Raw genomic sequence first — 23,108 nt, forward strand, 5'->3', positions numbered from 1 at the left:
AAATGTTGTTAAGATGTCAATTCTACCTAAACTCATCTACAGATTTAATGCAATTCCAATCAAAATTCTAACACCCTAATTTGCAGACTTGGAAAAGCTAATTATCAAATTTATTTGGAAGGGAAAGATGCCTCAAATTGCTAAAAACATTCTAAAAAAGAAAAACAAAGCAGGAGGACTTATACTTCCTGACTTTGAAGCTTACTATAAAGCCATAGCAGTCAAAACAGCATGGTACTGGCATGTAGATATACATATTGATCAATGGAATTGAATTCAGAATTTGGAGATAGACCCCCAGATCTATGGTCAACTGATCTTTGATAAGACCACCACAACCACTGAACTGGGACCTAAGAGTCTTTTCAACAAATGGGGCTGGGAGAGCTGGATATCCATATCCAAAAGAGTGAAAGAGGACCCCTACCTCATACCCTACACAAAAATTAATGCATAGTGGAGTAAAGATGTCAATATATGAGATATCATCATAAAACTCCTAGAAGATAATGTAGGGAATCATCTTCAAGACCTTGTATTAGGAGGTTGCTTCTTAGACCTTATACCCAAAGCACAAGCAATGAAGGAAAAAATAGATAAATGGGAATTCCTCAAACTTAAAATCTTCTGTATCTCAAAGGAATTTGTCAAAAAGGTGAAGAGGCAGCCACCTCAATGGGAAAAAATATTTGGTAACCATAAATCTGACAAAAGACTGATATGTTGCACATATAAAGAAATCCTACAACTCAATGACAACAGTACAGACAGCTCAATTATAAAATGGGCAAAAGATATGAAAAGACAGTTCTCTGAGGAGGAAATACAAATGACCAAAAAAACACATGAAAAAATGTTCATCTTCACTAGCCGTTAGGGAGATGCAAATTAAGACCACATTGAGATATCATCTCACACCAATTAGATTGGCTGCCATTAAACAAACAGGAAACTACAAAGGCTGGAGAGGATGTGGAGAAATTGGAACTCTTATTCATTGTTGGTGGGACTGTATAATGGTTCAGCTACTCTAGAAGACCATCTCACGGTTCCTTAGAAAACTAGATATAGAGTGACCTTTCGATGCAACAATTTCACTGCTTGGTATATATCCAGAAAATCTGAAAACAGTGACTTGAACAGATATCTGCACACTGATGTTCATAGCAGCATTATTCAAAATTGCCATAGATGGAAATAATCCAAATGTCCTTCAACAGATGAGTGGTTGAACAAAATGTGGTATACACACATGATGGGATACTACACGGCAGTAAGAAGGAATGAGGTTGTGGAACATATGACAATATGGATGAACCTTGAGGACATAAGCTGAGTGAAATAAGCCAGGCACAAAAAGAGAGATAGTGTATGTTACCATTAATGTGAACTCTGTGAAAAATGTAAAATAAATGTTTTATATTGTAGAATGTAAAGAACTTAGAGATAGACAGCAACTAGTAAACGGGGAATGATAATCTAATAATAACAGATAAGCTATTGAGGGTAATCTCAATGTTATAAGAATGTTCAGGAATGATCATATTTTGCAAATTTTCTTGGGTATGGTAGGAACATGTTGGAAGCAATGCAGTTATTTTAGGTTATTTGTTTTTCTTGTTTCTATGTTTTTGTTTTGTTTGAAATCTTTAAAAAAAATTTTTTTTGATAAAGTACAAAAAAAAAAAAAAAGCTATTGCACAAACAAAAATTGAGGAAGAGGTAAAGCTCCCTAACTCATTTTATGAAGCCAACATCACCCTAAAACCAAAGTCAGACAAAGATTCTACAAAAAAAAAAAAAAAAAAGAAAATTATAGACCAATCACTTTAAGGAACATAGATGCAAAAATTCTCAACAAAATGATCACAAACTGAATCCAGCAGCACATTAAACTAATTATACAACATGATGGAATAGGATTTATTCCGGTTATGCAAGGCTGGTTCAACACAAGAAAGTCAATGTAATACATCAAATTAATAAATCAAAGTGGAAAAATCACATGATCATCACAATTTATGCAGAAAAGGCATTTGACAAAATTCAACATCCTTTCTTGATGAAAACACTTCAAAGGATAGGAATAGGAGGGAACTTTGTAAATATGGTAAAGGCAATATATGAAAAACCCACAGCTAACATCATACTCAATGGGGAAAGACTGAAAGCTTTCCCTCCAAGATCAAGAACAAGACAGTGATGCCCACTGTCACCATTGTTATTCAACATTGTGCTGGAAGTTCTAGCTAGAGCAGTTGGGCAAGAAAAAGAAATAAAAGGCATCCAAATTGGAAAGGAAGAGGTAAAACTTTCACTGTTTGCAGATGACATGATCCTATATGTAGAAAATCCAGAAAAATCTACAGCAAAGCTACTAGAGCTAATCAATAAATACAGCAAACTGGCAAGGTATAATATCAACATGCAAAAATCAGTAGTGAACTTCAGATACTAAAGGGAGCCCTACCAACAGAGAAATGAAGAAAGTAGAGAGAGATATGGAGAAAGGTTCTGTAATATTAGATGAAGATACATTTTTTAAGCCATATAATATGAGCCATTTAATATAAGCCACTGAATATAAGTTTGGCTTTATTATCATCATAGTCATCATAAGACACAACCCTATATTAAATTATTTTCAATTTTGTATTTCAGAGAGGAATAAACAGATATTGCAGAATGGTGACATTATGAAGGAGAAAACATACTTGGTATCACATCCTATTCCATGCTACCATTTCTTTCACTCTATTTCAAATGGATAACTCAGGTTTATGGTATGGCATTCTTTCTGAAACACTAAAAGTCAGAAGATGAAGATACTTGCCTCGCTTTTCTGACTTGCTGATTGTAAATGTGGTCATCTCACTTAGCTCATAAGATGACTCTTATACTTTTTGAGACCATTGAAAAATGTGTATTCTCAATTATGTTTTATTGGTTGGTGTAGATTAGATGCCATTGTCTGGAGATAGGCATGGGATATATAGAGCAAAGGCATATAGGGAGCAGTGTTGGTGAAAAGGTCTATTTATATATTGAGAGACATCTGTTATTGCAGTCATTGAACCACTAAATTTAAATGGCAATTATTAACTTCTATTTCATACACTGAAACAAAAGAACATTAATTGTGGACCCAAGATTTGCTATTTATTGCATAGTTAATGGAAAATACCAAACCCTAGCTTCTGAGTTCAGATAGAGGGTTTGGCAAAATAAATAAATAAATAAATAAAATCTATTTACTCACTGATCCCTAAGCTTGTATAGTTTACAGTGAGAATTCCTATAAACAAAACAAAATTATCTCAATGCATTTAGTTCCTTGGTTCAGATAAAATAATTTGAATAGCAAGGGTTATGTGTAAGCATGTTTGTAAATATACAAAGGAGGAAGAAGGAGAAGTATTGATCTGTATTCAGATTTATTCTGCAACCTAGGTATGGTGAGTATAGTGCAACAATATCCTCATCTGTAAAATTTATAACACGGCCACTATTTTGTGATATCAAATGAGATAAGTATAAATATCTCAAAATTAAATACTGTTCTGAAACTTTAAAAAAAATAGAGGGACATATAGGGAAAAACATACCTAACGCAAACTAATTACAGTTAATAGTATTTTAACATTCTTTCATCAACAGTAACAATAATAATATACCAATATTATGAGTCAGCAATGGAGTGGGGGGTAGATAGGGGTATGGGACGATTTGTGTTTCCTTTTTTTGCCTGTATTTCTTTTCTGGCATAATGAAAATGTTCTAAAAATTGAAAAAAAAATTAATTGGGGTGATGGATGCACAGCTGTATGATGGTACCAGGGGCAACTGATTGATTGATTGTACACTTTGGATCTTGGGATAATTGTATGGTATGTGAACAATCTCAATAAATAAAAAAATTTTAAAATTAAAAAAAATCAGTAGTGATACTATACACAAGTAATGAGCAACAGGAGGAGGAAATCAAGAAACAAATTCCATTTAAAATAGCAACCAAGAGTCAAGTATTTAGGAATAAACTTAATGAAGGCCACAAAAGACCTATACAAAGAAAACTACAAGAAACTGCTAAAATAAATCAAACAGGACCTAAAAAAAAATGGAAGAACCTACCATGTTCACGGATAGGAAGATTAAACATAGGTAAGATGGCAATTCTACGTAAACTGATTTACAGATTCAATGCACTACCAATCCCAACAACTTACATTGCAGAAATAAAAAAGCCAACAACTAAATTTATTTGGAAGGGCATGGTGCCCTGAATAGCCAAAAATATCTTGAGAAAGAGGAACGAAGTGGGAGGTCTCACATTACCTGACTTTTAAAGCATACTACAAAGCTACAGTGGTCAAAAAAGCGCATTACTGGCATAAAGATAGATATACCAACCAATGGGATAGAATTGAGTGTTCAGAAATAGACCCTCTCATCTATAGACAACTGATCTTTGATAAAGCAGTCAAGCTAAAGCAACTGGGACAGAGCAGCCTCTTCAATAAATGGTGTTTGGAGAACTGGATAGCTATATCCAAAAGAATGAAAGAGGACTCCTATGTCACACCTTATGCAAAAATTAACTCGAAATAGATCAAAGACCTAAACATTAGCATCAAAGACCTAAACATTAACACTAAGACAATAAGGCTTAGAAGAAAATGTAGGGAAATATCTTGAAAATCTTGTGATAGGAGGTGGTTTCCTAGACCTTACACCCAAAGCTCGATCAATCATAGCAGAAATAGATTAATGGGATCTCCTCAAAATTAAACACTTTCGTACATCAAAGGACTTTGTCAGAAAAGTAAAAAAGTCTACACAATGGGAGACAATATTTGAGAACCACATATCAGATAAGGTTTTAACATCTGGACTGTATAAAGAGATCCTACAACCCAACAACACAAAGACAAACAACCCTATTAAAAATGGACAAAAGACATGGATAGATACTTTTCTGAAGAGGAAATACAAATGGCCCAAAAACATATGAAAAGATGCTCAACTTCACTGACTATTAGGGAAATGCAAATCAAAACCACAATGAGATATCATCTCACACCTACCAGAATGGCCATTATCCAAAAAAACAGAAAATTACAAGTGCTGGAGAGGATGTGAAGAATGAGGCAGTTATTCACTGTTGGTGGGAAGGTAGGATGGTGCAGCCACTCTGGAAGGCAGTGTGGCAGTTCCTCAGGAAGCTAAGTATAGATTTGCCATATGATCCAGCAATTCTATTACTAGGTATTTGTTCAGAGGAGATGAAAGCTAAGACATGAATGGACATTTATAAACCAGTGTTTAGATTGGCATTATTCATGATTGCCAAGTGATGAAAACAGCCCAAATGTCCATCAATGGACGAGTGAATAAACAAACTGTGGTACATAGACATGATGAATATTATGCAGCTGTAAGTCAGAACAAAGTCACAGAACATATAACAACATGGATAAAACTTGAGGATGTTGTGTTGAGTGAAGTTAGCCAGAAACAAAAGGACAAATACTGTATGGTCTCACTAGTAAGAACTAACATTAATGAGCAAACTTTGAGAGTTAAAAGCTGAGAACACAGGTTATCAGAGGATACAAAGAGGGTAGAGATCTGGCATTTGATGCTGACGGAGTACAGAATTTTCAACAGGATTGATTGTATAGATCCAGAAATAGATAGCATAATACTGTATGACGGTAGCACAGTATTGTAAATACAATGAACAAAGATGTCTGTGACCAAAGCTGGAAGATGAGGACTAGGGGCAAGTATGGCACCAGAAGGAGAGATAGACAATATAGACTGGGACTGTATAAGTTAGTTAAACCTAAAGTGGTCATGATGGTGACTAAATATACAAATATTAAAATGTTTTTACATGTGGGAGAACAAATGAATGTCAGCCTTGCAAGGTGATGAAAAAGAGATGGTATTGGGTACAAATATAATCAAAACAAACTGGAGTCTATGGTTAATGGTAACATCGTAATGTGCTTCCATTAAACGTAGCAAAGGCAATATAACAAAGCTAAATGCCTATGAGAGGGGGATATAAGGGAGAGGTATGGGATTCTTGGTAGTGGTGTTGTTGTCTGACCTTATTATTATATTGTATTGTATGGTATTTTAATTTTTTTAATGTTTTTAAATTATACTTTAAAAAAATTTTGAGTGGGAGGAGGCAGGGCAAGATGGTGGAGTGATGAGGAGCAGAATTTCATCTCTCCCCTAGAGCAGCTGGCAATTACCCAAGAACTATATGAAACAGTGTTTTCGGGGTCTCCAGTAACCAGTCACACATCGGATGCAAGTTTGGAATTGGAGAAAAAGCTGAGATCGCAGCGAACATTGTAAGTTCCCCGGACCAGGGGTCTGGCGCCCCTCCCCACCCAGACCTCACAGACTGTCTTGCTGCTGGCTCCCTGAAAGGGGGGAAAAAAAACCCAAAAAACAGCAATCTGCTGAGGGCAAGGAGGGAGGCTCAACGCAGCCTCAACTGCAGAATTAATTAACAAATTAATTAACTAACTTTGGGAGCTGGGGTGCTAAAGAAGGGCTGGACTCTGAGAAGTTGGGGCACGTAAAAGCGGGCACCCATTGCCAGACTCCAAAAAAGCCATTTTTTCCCCCTACATTTTGTCCCTTCTGGCTTCTCAATGATCCCTTATCTTTTTGCATTTCAATAGCCCCCGGCAGGGGTGGAACGGAAGCGGTTGGAGAGTAATTATCAGACAATAGCTCAAAGCATATCTTTAAATGCTCTATTCTGACACTGACAAAACTTCCAGGCTGGGGAAAGACTTTTAAAACAGACTTTCTTTTTTTCTTTTTTCTTTTTCTTGATTTCTTTTCTACTTTTTTTTTTTTTTTAAATCTAAAAGTAATATATGTGGTTATTTTCTATCGGAAAGCCCAGGTTGAGGGACTAGGCTGGGCTTGGGGGAGACAGAGTACCCACAGTGTCTTTGAATTCTGTATTCACTACTGAAGGTCTCCACCCCCGTCTTTAATTGGCAACTCAGGCTGATCAAGGAATCTACCTGGAGAGGCCCCAAAGAGGAGAGAGGAGAAGGGAATAGAGCCCCTGAGAGATAACTGGAGTTCTGAGGATTGGGAAAGTGGAGGGAGGTCCAGCTCAACTGGCAGTCCTCCTTCTGGGAATTCAGACCCCAGGGGCTGGAATTCAGATTCCCGCTTCAATCAGCCACGCCCCCGACAGGATCAGAGTCACCAGAAGAACTAAAGTCTCCACACCTCCTTACACTGGTGGGGGAGCTGCGGGCTGGCCAGCACCACCTGCTGGACAGGAGAGGAAAAGCACCAATTCTAAAGGCCTCATAGGAGGGCCTCATTCTCAGGAAAACTCCATACCCTCCCAATGAGACCTGGGCCTCACTAGACTGGGAAAATCTGACTAGGGTCAACCATATCTGAGGAGACCCACTCACAAAAAGGTTACATAGAGGCAGAGCAAGAAACAGAAAAAACAAGAGGGGAAAAATTCTGATCAACTAAATAGAACCTAAGTTAGAGGTCTAGAATAAGTTGAACTGAATAACAGAGGCCAGAAAACAAAGCCAACCAACAAGAAAACCGCTAGGTAAAAGAAAACAAGCTCAAAAATAAACTAATCGAGAGAATCAGATGCCTAGACAACTTAAGATAACAAGCCATACCAGGAAACACGAAAGAACAAACTAATAGCTCAGCTGAGACACAGGAGTGGAGGCAACTAATGCTAAATAAATTTGATGAAATGAAGGAAGATATAGCAAAAGAGCTGAAGGATATAAAGAAGACACTGGCTGACCATAAAGAAGAATTCATAAACTTAAAAAAACAAATGGCAGAACTCATGGGAATGAAGGCCACAATGGAGGAGATGAAAAACACAATGGAGGGACACAACAGTAGATTTGAACAGGCAGAAGAAAGGATCAGTGAACTGGAAGACAGGTCATTCGAATTCATACACACAAAAGAACAGATGGTGAAAAAAATGGAAAAATATGAGCAGGGTCTTAGGGAGCTGAGTGATGACATGAACACACAAATATACATGTTATGGTATCCCAGAAGGAGAAGAGAGGGGAAAAGGGGCAGAAAGAGTAATAGAAGACACATTCACTGAAAATTTCCCAACTCTTATAAAAGACAGAAAATTAGAGATTCAAGAAGTACAACGTACCCCAAATAGAATAGATCCCAATAGACCTACTCCAAGACACTTACTGGTCAGATTGTCCAATGTCAAAGACAAAGAGAGGATTCTGAAAGCAGCAAGAGAAAAGCAATCCATCACATAGAAGGGAAAGTCAGTAAGACTATGTACAGATTTCTCTGCAGAAACCATGGGAGGCAAGAAGACAGTGGCATGATATATTTAAGATACTGAAAGAGAAAAACTGCCAACCAAGATTTCTATATCCAGCAAAACTTTCTTTTAAAAATGAGGGAGAGATTAAAACATTTTCAGACAAACAGACACTGAGAGAGTTTGTGAATAAGAGACCGGCACTACAAGAAATACTAAAGGGAGTGCTACAGGCTGATAGGAAAAGACAGGAGAGAGAGAGTTGGAGAAGAGTGCAGAAATGAAGATCAGGAAAGGTAAAAGGAGAGGAAAAAATAAGATATGACATATAAATTCCAAAAAACAAAATGGTAGTAGAAAGTACTGCCCTTACAGTAATAACACTAAATGTAAATGGATTAAACTCCCCAGTAAAAAGACACAGACTGGCAGAATGGATTAAAAAACAGGACCCATCTATATGCTGTCTACAAGAAACTCACTTTAGACACAAGGACAAACATAGACTGAAAGTGAAAGGTTGGAAAAAGATATTTCATGCAAACAACAACCAGAAAAAAGCGGGAGTAGCTATATTAATATCAGATAAGTTAGACTTCAAAAGCAAAGCAATTAAAAGAGACAAAGAAGGACACTATATATTAATAAAAGGGTCAATTCATCAAGAAAGCATAACAGTCATAAATATTTATGCACCAAACCAGAATGCCCCAAAATTCATGAGGCAAACACTGCGATCACTGAAAGGAGAAATAGATACCTCTACAATAATAGTTGGAGACTTCAATACACCACTCTCATCAATGGATAGAACATTTAGACAGAGGATCACTAAAGAAACAGAGATGTTGAATTGTATGATAAATGAACTAGACTTGACAGACATTTATAGAACACTACATCCAACAACAGCAGGATACACTTTTTTCTCAAGTGCTCATGGAACATTCTCTAGAATAGACCACATGTTGGGTCACAAAGTAAGTCTCAACAAATTTAAAAATATTGATATTATACAAAACACTTTCTCAGACCACAACGGAATGAAGTTGGAAATTAATAAAAGGCAGAAAGTCATAAAATTCACAAACATATGGAGGCTAAACAACACCCTCTTAGAAAACCAGTGGGTAAAGGAAGAAATTACAAGAGAAATTAGTAAATACCTCGAGGCAAATGACAATGAAAACACAACTTATCAAAACATGAGATGCAGCAAAGGCGGTGCTGAGAGGGAAATTTATTGCCCTAAATGCCTATATTAAAAGAGAAGAGAGAGCAAAAATTGAAGAGTTAACTGCTCACCTGGAGGAATTAGAGGAAGAACAGCAAACTAACCCCAAAGCAAGCAGAAGGGAAGAAATAACAAAGATTAGAGCAGAAATAAATGCAATTGAGAACAGGAAAACAATAGAGAGAATCAACAAACCAGAAGTTGGTTCTTTGAGAAAATCAATAAAATTGATGGACCACTGGCTAGGCTAACAAAAAAAAAGAGAGTGCAGATGCAAATAATGCAATCAGAAATGGGAAAGGAAATATAACTACCGACCCTGCAGAAATTAAGGAGATAATGAGAAGATACTATGAGCAACTATATGCTAATAAACTAGACAACTTAGATGAAATGGACAACTCCTAGAAAAGCATAAACAACCAACATTAACTCAAGAAGAAATAGATGACCTCAACAAACCAATCACAAGTAAAGAGATTGAGTCAGTCATCAAAAAGCTCCCAAAAAGGAAAAGCCCAGGACCAGATGGTTTCACATGTGAATTCTCCTAAGCATTCAAGAACAAATTAGTACCAATCCTGCTCAATCTCTTCAAAAAAATTGAAGAAGAGGGAAAGCTACCTAATTCTTTCTATGAAGCCATCATCACCCTAATACCAAAACCAGGCAAAGATACTACAAAAAAAGAAAATTAGAGACCAATGTCTTTAATGAATATAGACGCAAAAATCCTCAACAAAATACTTGCAAATCGAATCCAGCAGCACATTAAAAGAATTATACACCACGACCAGGTGGGATTTATTCCAGGTATGCAAGGCTGGTTCAACACAGGAAAATCAATTAATGTAATACACCACATCAATAAATCAAAGCAGAAGAACCACATGATCATCTCGATTGATGCAGAAAAGGCATTTGACAAAATTCAACATCCTTTCCTGTTGAAAACACTTCAAAGGATAGGAATAGAAGGGATCTTTTTCAATATGATAAAGGCAATATATGAAAAACCCACAGCTAACATCACACTCAATGGGTAGAGACTGAAAGCTTTTCCTCTAAGATCAGGAACAAGACAGGGATGCCCACTATCACCATTGTTATTCAACATTGTGCTGGAAGTTCTAGCTAGAGCAATTAGGCAAGAAAAAGAAATAAAAGGCATCCAAATTGGAGAGGAAGAAGTAAAACTTTCACTATTTGCAGATGACGTGATTCTATATGTAGGTAATCCAGAAAAATCTACAGCAAAGCTACTAGAACTAGTCAATGAATACAGCAAAGTAGCAGGCTACAAGATCAACACGCAAAAATCTGTAGTGTTCCTATACACAAGTAACGTGCAACAAGAGGAGGAAATCAAGAAAAAAATCCCATTTACAATAGCAACCAAAAGAATCAACTATTTAGGAATAAACTTAACCAAGGACACAAAAGACCTTTACATAGAAAACTATAAGAAACTGCTAAAAGAAATTGAACAAGACCTGCAAAAATGGAAGAACATACCATGTTCATGGATTGGAAGACTAAATATAGTTAAGATGGCAATTTTACCTAAACTGATTTACAGATTTAATGCAATACCAATTCAAATCCCAACAACATACTTTACAGAAATAGAAAAACCAATAACTAAATTTATTTGGAAGGGTAAGGTGCCCCGAATAGCCAAAAATGTCTTGAGAAAGAGGAGTGAAGTGGGAGGTCTCACACTACCTGACTTTGAAGCATATTACAAAGCTACAGTGCTCAAAACAGCATGGTACTGACATAAGGACAGATATATTGATCAATGGAATCGAATTGAGTGTTCAGAAGTAGACCCTTACATCTATGGACAACTGATCTTTGATAAGGCAGTGAAGCTGAAGCAACTGGGAAAGAGCAGCCTGTTCAATAAATGGTGTTTGGAGAGCTGGATATCCATTTCCAAAAGAATGAAAAAGGATGCCCATCTCACACCTTATACCAAAATTAACTCAAAGTGGATCAAAGACCTAAACATTAGCACCAAGACCATAAAACTCTTGGAAGAAAATGTAGGGCAATATCTTAAAGATCTTGTGGAAGGAGGTGGTTTCTTAGACCTCACACCCAAGGCACGAGCAACCAAAGAACAAATAGACAAATGGGATCTCCTCAAAATTAAACACTTTTGTACATCAAAGGACTTTGTCAGAAAAGTAAAAAGGCAACCTACACAATGGGAGATGATATTTGGAAACCACATATCAGATAAGGGTTTAATATCCCGAATATATAAAGGAATCCTGCATCTCAATAACAGAAAGACAAACAATTCAATTAAAAAATAGGCAAAAGACATGAACAGACATTTTTCTGAAGAGGAAATACAAATGGCTCAAAAGCGTATGAAAAAATGCTCAACTTCACTGGCTATTAAGGAAATGCAAATCAAACCACAATGAGATATCATCTCACACCTGTCAGAATGGCCATTATCCAAAAACAGAAAATGACAAGTTCTGGAGAGGATGTGGAGAAAGAGGCGCACTTATTCATTGTTGGTGGGAATGTAGAATGGTGCAACCACTCTGGAAGACAGTATGGAGGTTCCTCAGGAAGCTAAATATAGATTTGCCATATGACCCAGCTATTCCATTGCTGGGTATATACTCAGAGGAACTGAAACTTAAGACACAAACAGACATTTGTAAACCAATGTTTATTGCAGCATTATTCACAATTGCCAAGAGATGGAAACAGCCCAAATGTCCATCAAAGATGAGTGGATAAACAAACTGTGGTATATACACATGATGGAATATTATGCAGCTGTAACACAGAACAAAGACATGGATCATGTAATAATGTGGATGAACCTTGAGGACATTATGTTGAGTGAAGTTAGCCAGAAACAAAAGGACAGATTCTGTATGGTTTCACTAATATGAACAGATATTAATGAACAAACTTTGGAGTTAAAAGCTGACAACACAGGCGACCAGGAGATAGAAAGAGGGCAGAGATCAGCCATTTGATGCTGAAGGACTACAGAATGTTTAGGATTGATTGCATAGATCCAGAAATAGATAGCATAATACTGTGTGATGGTAGCACAGTATTGTAAGTACACTGAACAAAGATGTCTGTGAGTAAAGCTGAAGAGGTGGGATAGGAGAATGTATGACACCAGAGGTAAAGATAGATGATAAAGACTGGGACTGTATAACGTGGCAAAAACTGGAGTGGCCAATGACTGTTACTAAATAGACAAACATAAAAATGTTTTTGCATGTGGGAAAGCAAATGAATGTCAACCATGTAGAAATTTGAAAAAGGGATGGTATTCAGGAAAAAACATAATCAAAGCAAACTGGAGTCTATGGTCAACAGTAACATTGTAATATACCTCCATTAAATGTAACAAAGGCAATATGCCAATGCTAAATGTATACGAGAGGGGGATATAGGGGAGTAATATGGGATTCTTGGTAGTGGTGTTATTCACGTCCTTAGTAGTGTATTGTATTCTATGACATGTTATTTTTCTTTTTATCATTTTTCTTATTGCTTAAAAAAAAACAATTTTTCTTGTAGTAATCAGTATGTTCAAGTGCTGATTGTGGTGATAAATGTACAACTTTATGATGATACCATGAACAACTGATTGTACACTGTGGATAAATGTATGGTATGTGAATATAACTCTATAAAATTGTAGGAAAATATATATATAGGAGTAAAAGTGTTGGAGAAAACATGGTGAGAGGGATGATGCCTCACCAATATGGACTAACTACAATGTGTAAACTCAGAATTGAATCTTAGAACATAGCCTAACGTGGCACAATAATTGTAATAGTCCCTAGATTGTAAGCTCTTACAGCAGTTAACTCTATCCCTGAATTGTAAGGCCTATCTCTAAACTTTGAGATGCTGATCCCCTAGCGTATAACCTGATTGGTCTCTGGAACAATGCATATCTCTGAGACACCTGAAACTCAGAGCTAGAGCTCAGCAGATATGAATGTCAGTATTAGTGCATTACAGCCACTGTCAAAAAAAAAAAAAAAGCTGGAAAGAGCCCAGACTTCAATTAGTGATATGAATGAAAGCAGGTCTGGTTAAGACCAGGGCAAGCCAGGCCAAAGGATAAAGGTTGAAACTGTTTGTGTTTTAAAACTTCAACCTTCATATGAGACCAAGGGAATAGATATCTATTGGTACAGGATCTAAATTTTCTAAACGGTACAACTCTACAGTCAATTTGTTCAAACACCACAAGTGCATGGAACTTTGAATAGGAAGTGAGATAAGGTAGGTTAGTATAGGCTGGAATGAAATAGTGACACATCCTAGAGTAATTTGGGCAGATAGTGAAGGTCATATTTGCAGCCTCCCCCTCCCCAGCCCCGAGGGTCTGGGGGAGGGTGCGGATGTGTTGGACATCCTCACCTGGACTGGTGTTGATGTTGTCACAAACATTGGGACTGGCAGTTTGATGTGCTGAGCCCTCAAGCAGGGAACTTGCCCTTATGAAGCTCATTGCCACGAAGGAGAGTCTAAAGTTGTATGTAATGGTGCCTAAGAGTCTCCCCCGGAGTATCTCTTTGTTGCTCAGATGTGGCCCTCTCTATCTCTAACTGAGCCATCTCGACAGGTGAACTCGCTGCCCTCCCCACTACGTGGGACCCGACTCCCAGGGGTGTAAATCTCCCTGGCAATGCAGAGTATGACTCCCGAGGATGAATGTGGACCCGGCATCGTGGGACTGAGAGTATCTTCTTGACCAAAAGGGGGATGCAAAATGAGACGAAATACTTTCAGTGGCTGAGAGATTCCAAATGGAGTCGAGAGGTCACTCTGGTGGACATTCTTATGCACTATATAGATAACACCTCTTAGGCTTTAATGTATTGGGATAGCTAGAAGCAAATACCTGAAACTACCAAACTCCAACCCAGCAGTCTGGACTCCTGAAGACAATTATATAATAATGTAGATTACAAGGGGTGACAGTGTGATTGTGAAGACCTTGTGGATCACACCCCCTTTATCTAGTGTATGGATGAGTGTAGGAATGGGGATAGAAACTAAAGGACAAATGGGGTGGGATGGGGGGGATGATTTGGTGTTCTTTTTTCACTTTTATTTTTTATTCTTGTTCTGGTTCTTTCTGATGTAAGGAAAATGTTCAGAGATAGATTGTGGTGATGAACGCATAACTATGTTATCATACGGTGGACAGTGGATTGTATATCATGGATGATTGTATTGTGTGTGAATGTATTTCAATAAAACTGAATTTAATAAAAAAAATACAAAAAAATTTTGAGTGATGAATATGTTCAAGTACTGATTGTGATGATGAATGCACAAGTATATGATGATACTATGAACAATTGATTGTACACTGTGGATGATTGTATGATATGTGAATATATCTCTATAAAATTGCAGGGAAAAATATAAATAGAGGGATACAAGTCCTGGAGAAAATATGGAGAGAGGAATGTACCTATTTACTGTTGGTGGGGAAGTAGTATATTGTAGCCTATCTGGAGGACAGTGTGGTGTTTCCAATAGAAGCTAATTATGCGGGTGCCATAAGCTCCTGCAACTTCATTATGGGGCATATACTTAGCGCATCTGAGAGCAGGGAGATGAATGGACATTTGCACACTGGTGTTTATGGCAACAGTATGCATGATTTGCAATGGGCGGAGGTGTTCTAAGGGTACATCGACTGATGAACAGATTGGTGAATTGTGGTGTATGCAAACAATAGAATGTTGAGCAGCTGCAAGAAGGAATGAAGGTGTGAGACATGCAACTAGGTGAATGGATCTTGAGGACAGCATTTTGAGTGAAGTACACCAGAAACAAAAGACAAACATTATAATGCCTCACTAATATGGACTAACTATAATGTGTAAACTCTAAGAATTGAATCTTAGAGCACAGCTTATCAGGGGAACATTTATTGTAATGGCCCCCAGATTGTAAGCTTTTACAGCAGTCACATCTATTTCTGAATTGTAATGGCTATCTCCAAATTCTGAGATGCTGAGCTCTTTGTGTATAATCTGGTCAGTCTCTGGAACTTGAGTATCTGTGTGACACCTGAAACCCAAATCTAGAGCTCGCCAGCTATGAACATCAGTATTATCTCATACAGCAACTGTTTAAAAAGATGAAAAAGACTTCAGACTTCAATTAGAGTTATGAATGAAGTGGATCTGTTTAGGAGTAAGGCAAATCAGGCCAAAAGGTAAAGGAGGATATTGACTGTGTTTTAAAACTTCAACTTCTGTTTGAGACCAAGGGAAGAGATATTTATTTGGTGCAGGATCTATGTTTTCCGCAGCATACTAAATAATTTAACATGTATGGTCAGTTTATTCAAATACCATAATTACATGGAACTTTGAATAGGAAGTGAGATCTTGTAGGTTTGTACAGTTTAGTGTGAAATCCTGATACATCCCTAAGTATTTTGGGCAGAGAATAAAAATATATTTGCAGGGCTCCCCTTGAGGAATTGGGAAACAATGTAGAAATGTCAGACTTCCCCACCTGGGTTATTGCTGATATTCTCACAAACATTGATGACTAACAATTTAGTAGGATGAGCCCTCGATCTTGGGGATTGCCCTTATGAAACTTGTTACTGCAAGGGAGAGGCTAAGCCTACTTACAAATGTGCCTGAGTCTCCCCCAGAAAACCTCTTTGTTGCTCAGATGTTGCCCTCACTGTCTCTCTAAGCCCACATGTCAGGTGAACTCACTGCCCTCCCCTCTATGTGGGACATGACTCCCAGGGGTGTAAGTCTCCCTGGCAACTTGGGACATGACTGACAGGAATGATCCTGGCACTGTGGGATTGAGAAAATCTTCTTGACCGAAAGAGAGAAGTAAAATGAAACAAAATAAAGTTTCAGTGGCTGAGAGATTTCAAATGGAGTTGAGAAGTCATTCTGGAGGGCATTCTTATGTGCTATATAGATACACCTCTTCAGTTTTTAGTATATTGGAATAGCTAGAAGGAAATACCTGAAACTGTCAAACTGCAACCCAGTAGCCTTGATTCTTGAAGACAATTGCATAACTATGTAGCTTACATCATGTGACTGCGTGATTGTGAAAACCTTGTGGCTCACACTCCCTTTATCCAGTGTATGGACAGATGAGTAGGAAAATAGGGACAAAAATAAATGAAATGTGGGGCAGGATAGGGGGAATGGACTGCTTTGAGTGTTCTTTTTTATTTTTATTTTTATTCTTATTTTTATGCTTTTTTATGTAAGGAAAATGTTCAAAAATTAATTAATTGGGGTGATGAATGCACAACTATATGGTGGTACTGTGAACAGTTGATTGTATACCATGATGATCATATGGTATGTAAACATATCTCAATAAAACTGAGTTTAAAAAAAACTAAAAAAGCACTTCTTTATAAACAAATTAGTAAACTCAACGGCATAGCTGATAAAGATATAAGTATTATCTCCCTTCGTTGATAGTAAAAATCACAAAGTCCCACTAAAAATTTCTAGAACATGATTTTTCTGATAAAATCATTTTAAGGAATCATAATTTCATTTCAAGCTTTGTTACAAAGGAAAAGTCTTCTGTGCAAGCCAATTGAATGATTTCTTTCTTGGCAAGGATTCTTAATATGAAAGAAGAAATGATAGACTCATTGTCAAGTTAGACTTAATAAAAATATAGTAATATAGATCATTAATATACTCCTCGAGTGCCTGTTCCGGTTTGCTAATACTGCCGTTATGCAAAATACCTTTTATAAAGGGGGTTTATTTGGTTACAAATTTACAGTACTAAGGCCATGCAAGTGTCCAAACTAAGGCATCAACAAGAGGATACCTTCACTGAAGAAAGGCCACTGGCATCTGGAATGCCTCTGTCACCTGGGAAGGCACATGGCTGTCATCTGCTGGTCCTTGCTCCCACGCTGTGTTTCAAAATGGCTTTCTCCAAAATGTCTCTGGGTCTCTCTTAGCTTCTTCAGTTCCTGTGCATCTAAGTGTCGGGGTCCTCTTAGCTTCTCCAGAGCAAACTCTGGGCTAGCATCTCTTAGCTTAGCATCTCCAAACGTCCTTCTGTTTGCATCTCCAAGCATCTCTAAGTGTCAGCAATCATCTCTTGGGGCATTTTTTTGTCCTCCTGCTCTCTGTTTGAGCTCCCTTTAAAGGACTATGGTAAACTAATCAAGACCTACCCTGAATGGGTGGGATCAAATCTCCATGCAAACATTCAATCAAGTGGTCACAGCCCAATCAGAAAAATTAATATATCTGCCCCCACAAGATCACATTAAAGAACAGGGACCAAAAGTTATAGGTCATTAGGTTCTCTCCAGGGCTGATAGACAAATGAGTGAGGTTCACAGAAGTGGCTCCTAAACTCATTAATTTCTAACAAGGATTTTAGTAAGAATTTTAATTTCTTCTCAGAAGAAGCAGCAAATCATATCAGGCCATAAATTCTGCCCCATCTCAGGATTGGGACTATTTTCTTTTTCATATATAACATGAATATTTTTTAATGTTTTCCCTTGATTTGCTTTGTGGACATTAGCAATGCTGTAATTAAGAAAGAGAAAATTACATGGAGTGCAAAATATTTTTTAAAAAGCATGGAAATGCATAAATATAATTACATCAACTTTTTCCTCACTATTCTGTCTGAGTGAATTTAAAAAGCTATATTTCACACTTTGATTTTAAACTTTGGAAAAATGAGCCAGATCAACTTCTGACCAATCAGCATTAAGCAGAGAATTAGGCACAGATTTGAATAAGCTTCTGACTACTAGAACTTTTGTGTTACATAATCAGAAAAGAGGGAACAGAAATGCAAAGTTTGGAGGCCAATGCAACTATCATAGAAAACTTTATAAAAAATAAATTTAAATATACTGCATGATACCTAATATGTTGGCATATTTAGTAAAAATAGAATAAACAAAATAACACATTAGGTGAGATGATGTAGACAGGTGTTTGTTTTGTGTCACACAAACTTTACAAAGGTACTCTGCTCTACTGTGAATAGGGAAATGTGAAGTCATAAAGTACTTGATTATCTATCATAAACCTTTGAAAGGCTATTGAAAACTGTTACCAGAAATAGGAATAATATTGTATGAGTGGTTCTATAATATAGTAACTCAAATCTAGGCTCTACCAATCATTAGCTGTGTGACCTTGGACAAATCATTTGACCTCTCTGTACCAATAATACCTATTTTAAAGGGGTGATCCACATGTGTTAATGCATATAAAGCACTTAGAACAATGCTTGTCACCTAGTGAGCACTCAATAAAAGTTACCTTTCATTATCATTGCTGTTTTTATTACATAAGCTTAAGAGGTATTTGATGTCATACCTAATTCCATGGTAAAAAGACTGCCTTCAGGGACAGATTATCATATGGAAGAGTAGGGAATTTTCCAACAGAAAATGGGTTTAAAGTAGAGAAGAGAAAATTTAGGTTGGAATAAAAAAATTTCTATTTTTCTTACTGGTATAAAGCACTGTTACGTTGCACAATTTTGTTACAGAATCTGATTTATATTCTGCCCATTCCCCACAATCCATTCCCCAAACTCTTACATCAGCCTGGGTCAGAATTTGATGTGAAGCTCTATTCATTCAATTTTTGTTACAAAAAATATAACCACATACAGCATTTTTACAAGTGTATTAAATTTTGTGACAATTTCACAGGAAGTAGAAGAGGAGTTCCCATGTCTTCAATAACCACTTCTGCCACCTTAATGATTCTCTCTATTCTTCACAGCCCTCCAAAATAGTTTATGACAATTATGCTGAAAAAGACTTTTAATAATTAAGATCCATATATGAAAAAGTAACACTTAACCATTCATAGTGGCTGCTAGAAAGGGTAAGACTAAGTTTACAGCTTAACTATTATGAGTCTCTGGATTTACCTTACTGTTAAGTCCCTGGAAAGTGGCCTATAATTCAAATGCTTTAATAAAATAAATCCTCTGTCAAGAAATAAATAGACATAGGAGTGAGGCTCAAATAAGTTTTATAAATATCACCCATTTTCTTTTTTTTTTTTTTTTAAGGAAAGCTAGGTTTTTAATTTATTACTTTAGCAAAACTGAATAGTAAGTGTATTAGTTTTCCGTGGCCGCTATAACAAATGACCACAAACTTGGTGGCTTAAAACAATAAACGTGCAGTCAGAAGTCCAAAGTCAGTATCGCTGGGCAGAAATCAAGACAACAGTCAGCAGGGCTGTGCTCTCTCCAGACACTCCAGGGGGAATCTGTTCCTTGCCTCGTCTGGCTCCGGAAGCTGCCAGCATTCCTTGGCTTGTGGCCACATCACTCCCATCTTCAAGGCCAGCATCTTTTTTTTTTAATGCAATTTTATTGAGATGTAATCACATAACATACAATCTTCCAAAGTGTACAATCAGTTGTTCACAATATTGCCATTTGGTTGTGCTTTCATCATCACAATTCAAACTCTGAGCATTTTCATTACTCCAAAAAGTAAAATAAAGATTAAAATAAAAAAGAACATCCAAAACATCCCATTCCCCTCCTCCCCCATTGTTCATTTATGTTTTTTAATACAATTTAACTGAGATATATTCACACACCCTACAGTCATCCGGAGTGTACAATCAATTACTCACAACACCATCATACAGTTGTGGGTTCATCACCAAAATCAATTTTTGAAACTTTTTCTTACTCCAAAATAAAAATAAAAGCAAAAAAGAACACCCAAATCTTTCCATCCCCTCCATCCCACCCAATTCTTCATCTAATTTTTATCCCCATTTTTCCACTCATCTGTCCAGACACTGGATAAAGGGAGAGTGAGCAACAAGGTTTTCATAATCACACAGTCACCCTGGGCAAGCTACACAGCTATACAATTGTCTTTTTTTTTTTTTTTAATCTTCATTTTATTGAGATATATTCACATACCACGCAGTCATACAAAACAAATCGTACTTTCGATTGTTTACAGTACCATTACATAGTTGTACATTCATCACCTAAATCAATCCCTGACACCTTCATTAGCACACACACAAAAATAACAAGAATAATAATTAGAGTGAAAAAGAGCAATTAAAGTAAAAAAGAACACTGGGTATGTTTGTCTGTTTGTTTCCTTCCCCTATTTTTCTACTCATCCATCCATAAACTAGACAAAGTGGAGTGTGGTCCTTATGGCTTTCTCAATCCCATTGTCACCCCTAATAAGCTACATTTTTATACAACTGTCTTCGAGATTCATGGGTTCTGGGTTGTAGTTTGATAGTTTCAGGTATCCACCACCAGCTACCCCAATTCTTTAGAACCTAAAAAGGGTTGTCTAAAGTGTGCGTAAGAGTGCCCACCAGAGTGACCTCTCGGCTCCTTTTGGAATCTCTCTGCCACTGAAGCTTATTTCATTTCCTTTCACATCCCCCTTTTGGTCAAGAAGATGTTCTCCATCCCACGATGCCGGGTCTACATTCCTCCCCGGGAGTCATATTCCACGTTGCCAGGGAGATTCACTCCCCTGGGTGTCCGATCCCACGTAGGGGGGAGGGCAGTGATTTCACCTTTCAAGTTGGCTTAGCCAGAGAGAGAGGGCCACATCTGAGCAACAAAGAGGCATTCGGGAGGAGGCTCTTAGGCACAACCATAGGGAGGCCTAGCCCCTCCTTTGCAGCAACCGTCTTCCCAAGGGTAAAACTTATGGTAGAGGGCTCAACCCATCAAACCACCAGTCCCCTATGTCTGTGGTCATGTTAGCAACCATGGAGGTGGGGTAACCCAATACCCCTGCATTCTCCACAGGCTCCTCAAGGGGGCACTACATCTTTTTTTTTCCTTGTTTTTCTTTTTTTTTTTTTTTAACTTTCCCTTCTTTTTTAAATCAACTGTATGAAAAAAAAAGTTAAAAAGAAAACAATCATACAATAAAAGAACATTTCAAAGAGACCATAACAAGGGAGTAAGAAAAAGACAACTAACCTAAGATAACTGCTTAACTTCCAACATGTTCCTACTTACCCCAAGAAAGTTACATAATATAGCAACATTTCTGTGAACTTGTTCCTACTATATCCATCAGAAATTAACAGACCATAGTCATTCCTGGGCATCCCCAGAACGTTAAATAGCTTATCTGTTCTTCTTGGATTATTGTTCCCCCTTCCATAATTGTTCTCTACTGCTAGTTCCCCTACATTCTACATTATAAACCATTTGTTTTACATTTTTCAGAGTTCACATTAGTGGTAGCATATAATATTTCTCTTTTTGTGCCTGGCTTATTTCGCTCAGCATTATGTCTTCAAGGTTCATCCATGTTGTCATATGTTTCACGAGATCGTTCCTTCTTACTGCTGCGTAGTATTCCATCGTGTGTATATACCACATTTTATTTATCCACTCATCTGTTGAAGGACATTTGGGTTGTTTCCATCTCTTGGCAATTGTGAATAATGCTGCTATGAACATTGGTGTGCAGATATCTGTTCGTGTCACTGCTTTCCGATCTTCCGGGTATATACTGAGAAGTGCAATCGCTGGATCGAATGGTAATTCTATATCTAGTTTTCTAAGGAACTGCCAGACTGACTTCCAGAGTGGCTGAACCATTATACAGTCCCACCAACAATGAATAAGAGTTCCAATTTCTCCACATTCCCTCCAGCATTTGTAGTTTCCTGTTTGTTTAATGGCAGCTACTCTAATCGGTGTTAGAAGGTATCTCATTGTGGTCTTAATTTGCACCTCTCTAATAGCTAGTGAAGCTGAACATTTTTTCATATGTTTCTTGGCCATTAGTATTTCCTCTTCAGAGAACTGTCTTTTCATATCTTTTGTTCATTTTATAATTGGGCTGTCTGTACTATTGTCATTGAGTTGTAGGATTTCTTTGTATATGCAAGGTATCAGTCTTTTGTCAGACACATGGTTTCCAAAAATTTTTTCCCGTCGAGTTGGCTGCCTCTTTACCTTTTTGAGAAATTCCTTTGAGGTGCAGAAACTTCTAAGCTTGAGGAGTTCCCATTTATCTATTTTCTCTTTTGTTGCTTGTGCTTTGGGTATAAAGTCTAGGAAGTGGCCGCCTAATACAAAGTCTTGAAGATGTTTTCCTACATTATCTTCTAGGAGTTTTATGGTACTTTCTTTTATATTGAGATCTTTGGTCCATTTTGAGTTAATTTTTGGATCACCCATTTTCTTATCTGATAAATTAGCATGAACAGCAAATAGTTTATAAGAAAGTGAGTATATGGAAATTTTTAGGATACGAATGTAAAAATCATGACAATGTCCAGTCAACATCCACATGACATCCTACAGCCAGAGCTGGGGAATGGAAGACTAGCACATCAACTGTCAAAAAAACACAACATTACTGAATAAATCAGAAACATGAGACCAGTTAATTCAAGTGTCCCTTCAGAAACTGGTGAAGAGGAAAACTTATTTTCTCTCTCCTGGGAGCATAGTTGGATTGCAATTAAGTGGAGACATGTGCTTGGCCAA

Source organism: Choloepus didactylus, chromosome 2 (genome assembly GCF_015220235.1).
Source record: "Choloepus didactylus isolate mChoDid1 chromosome 2, mChoDid1.pri, whole genome shotgun sequence".
Lineage (NCBI taxonomy): Eukaryota > Metazoa > Chordata > Mammalia > Pilosa > Megalonychidae > Choloepus > Choloepus didactylus.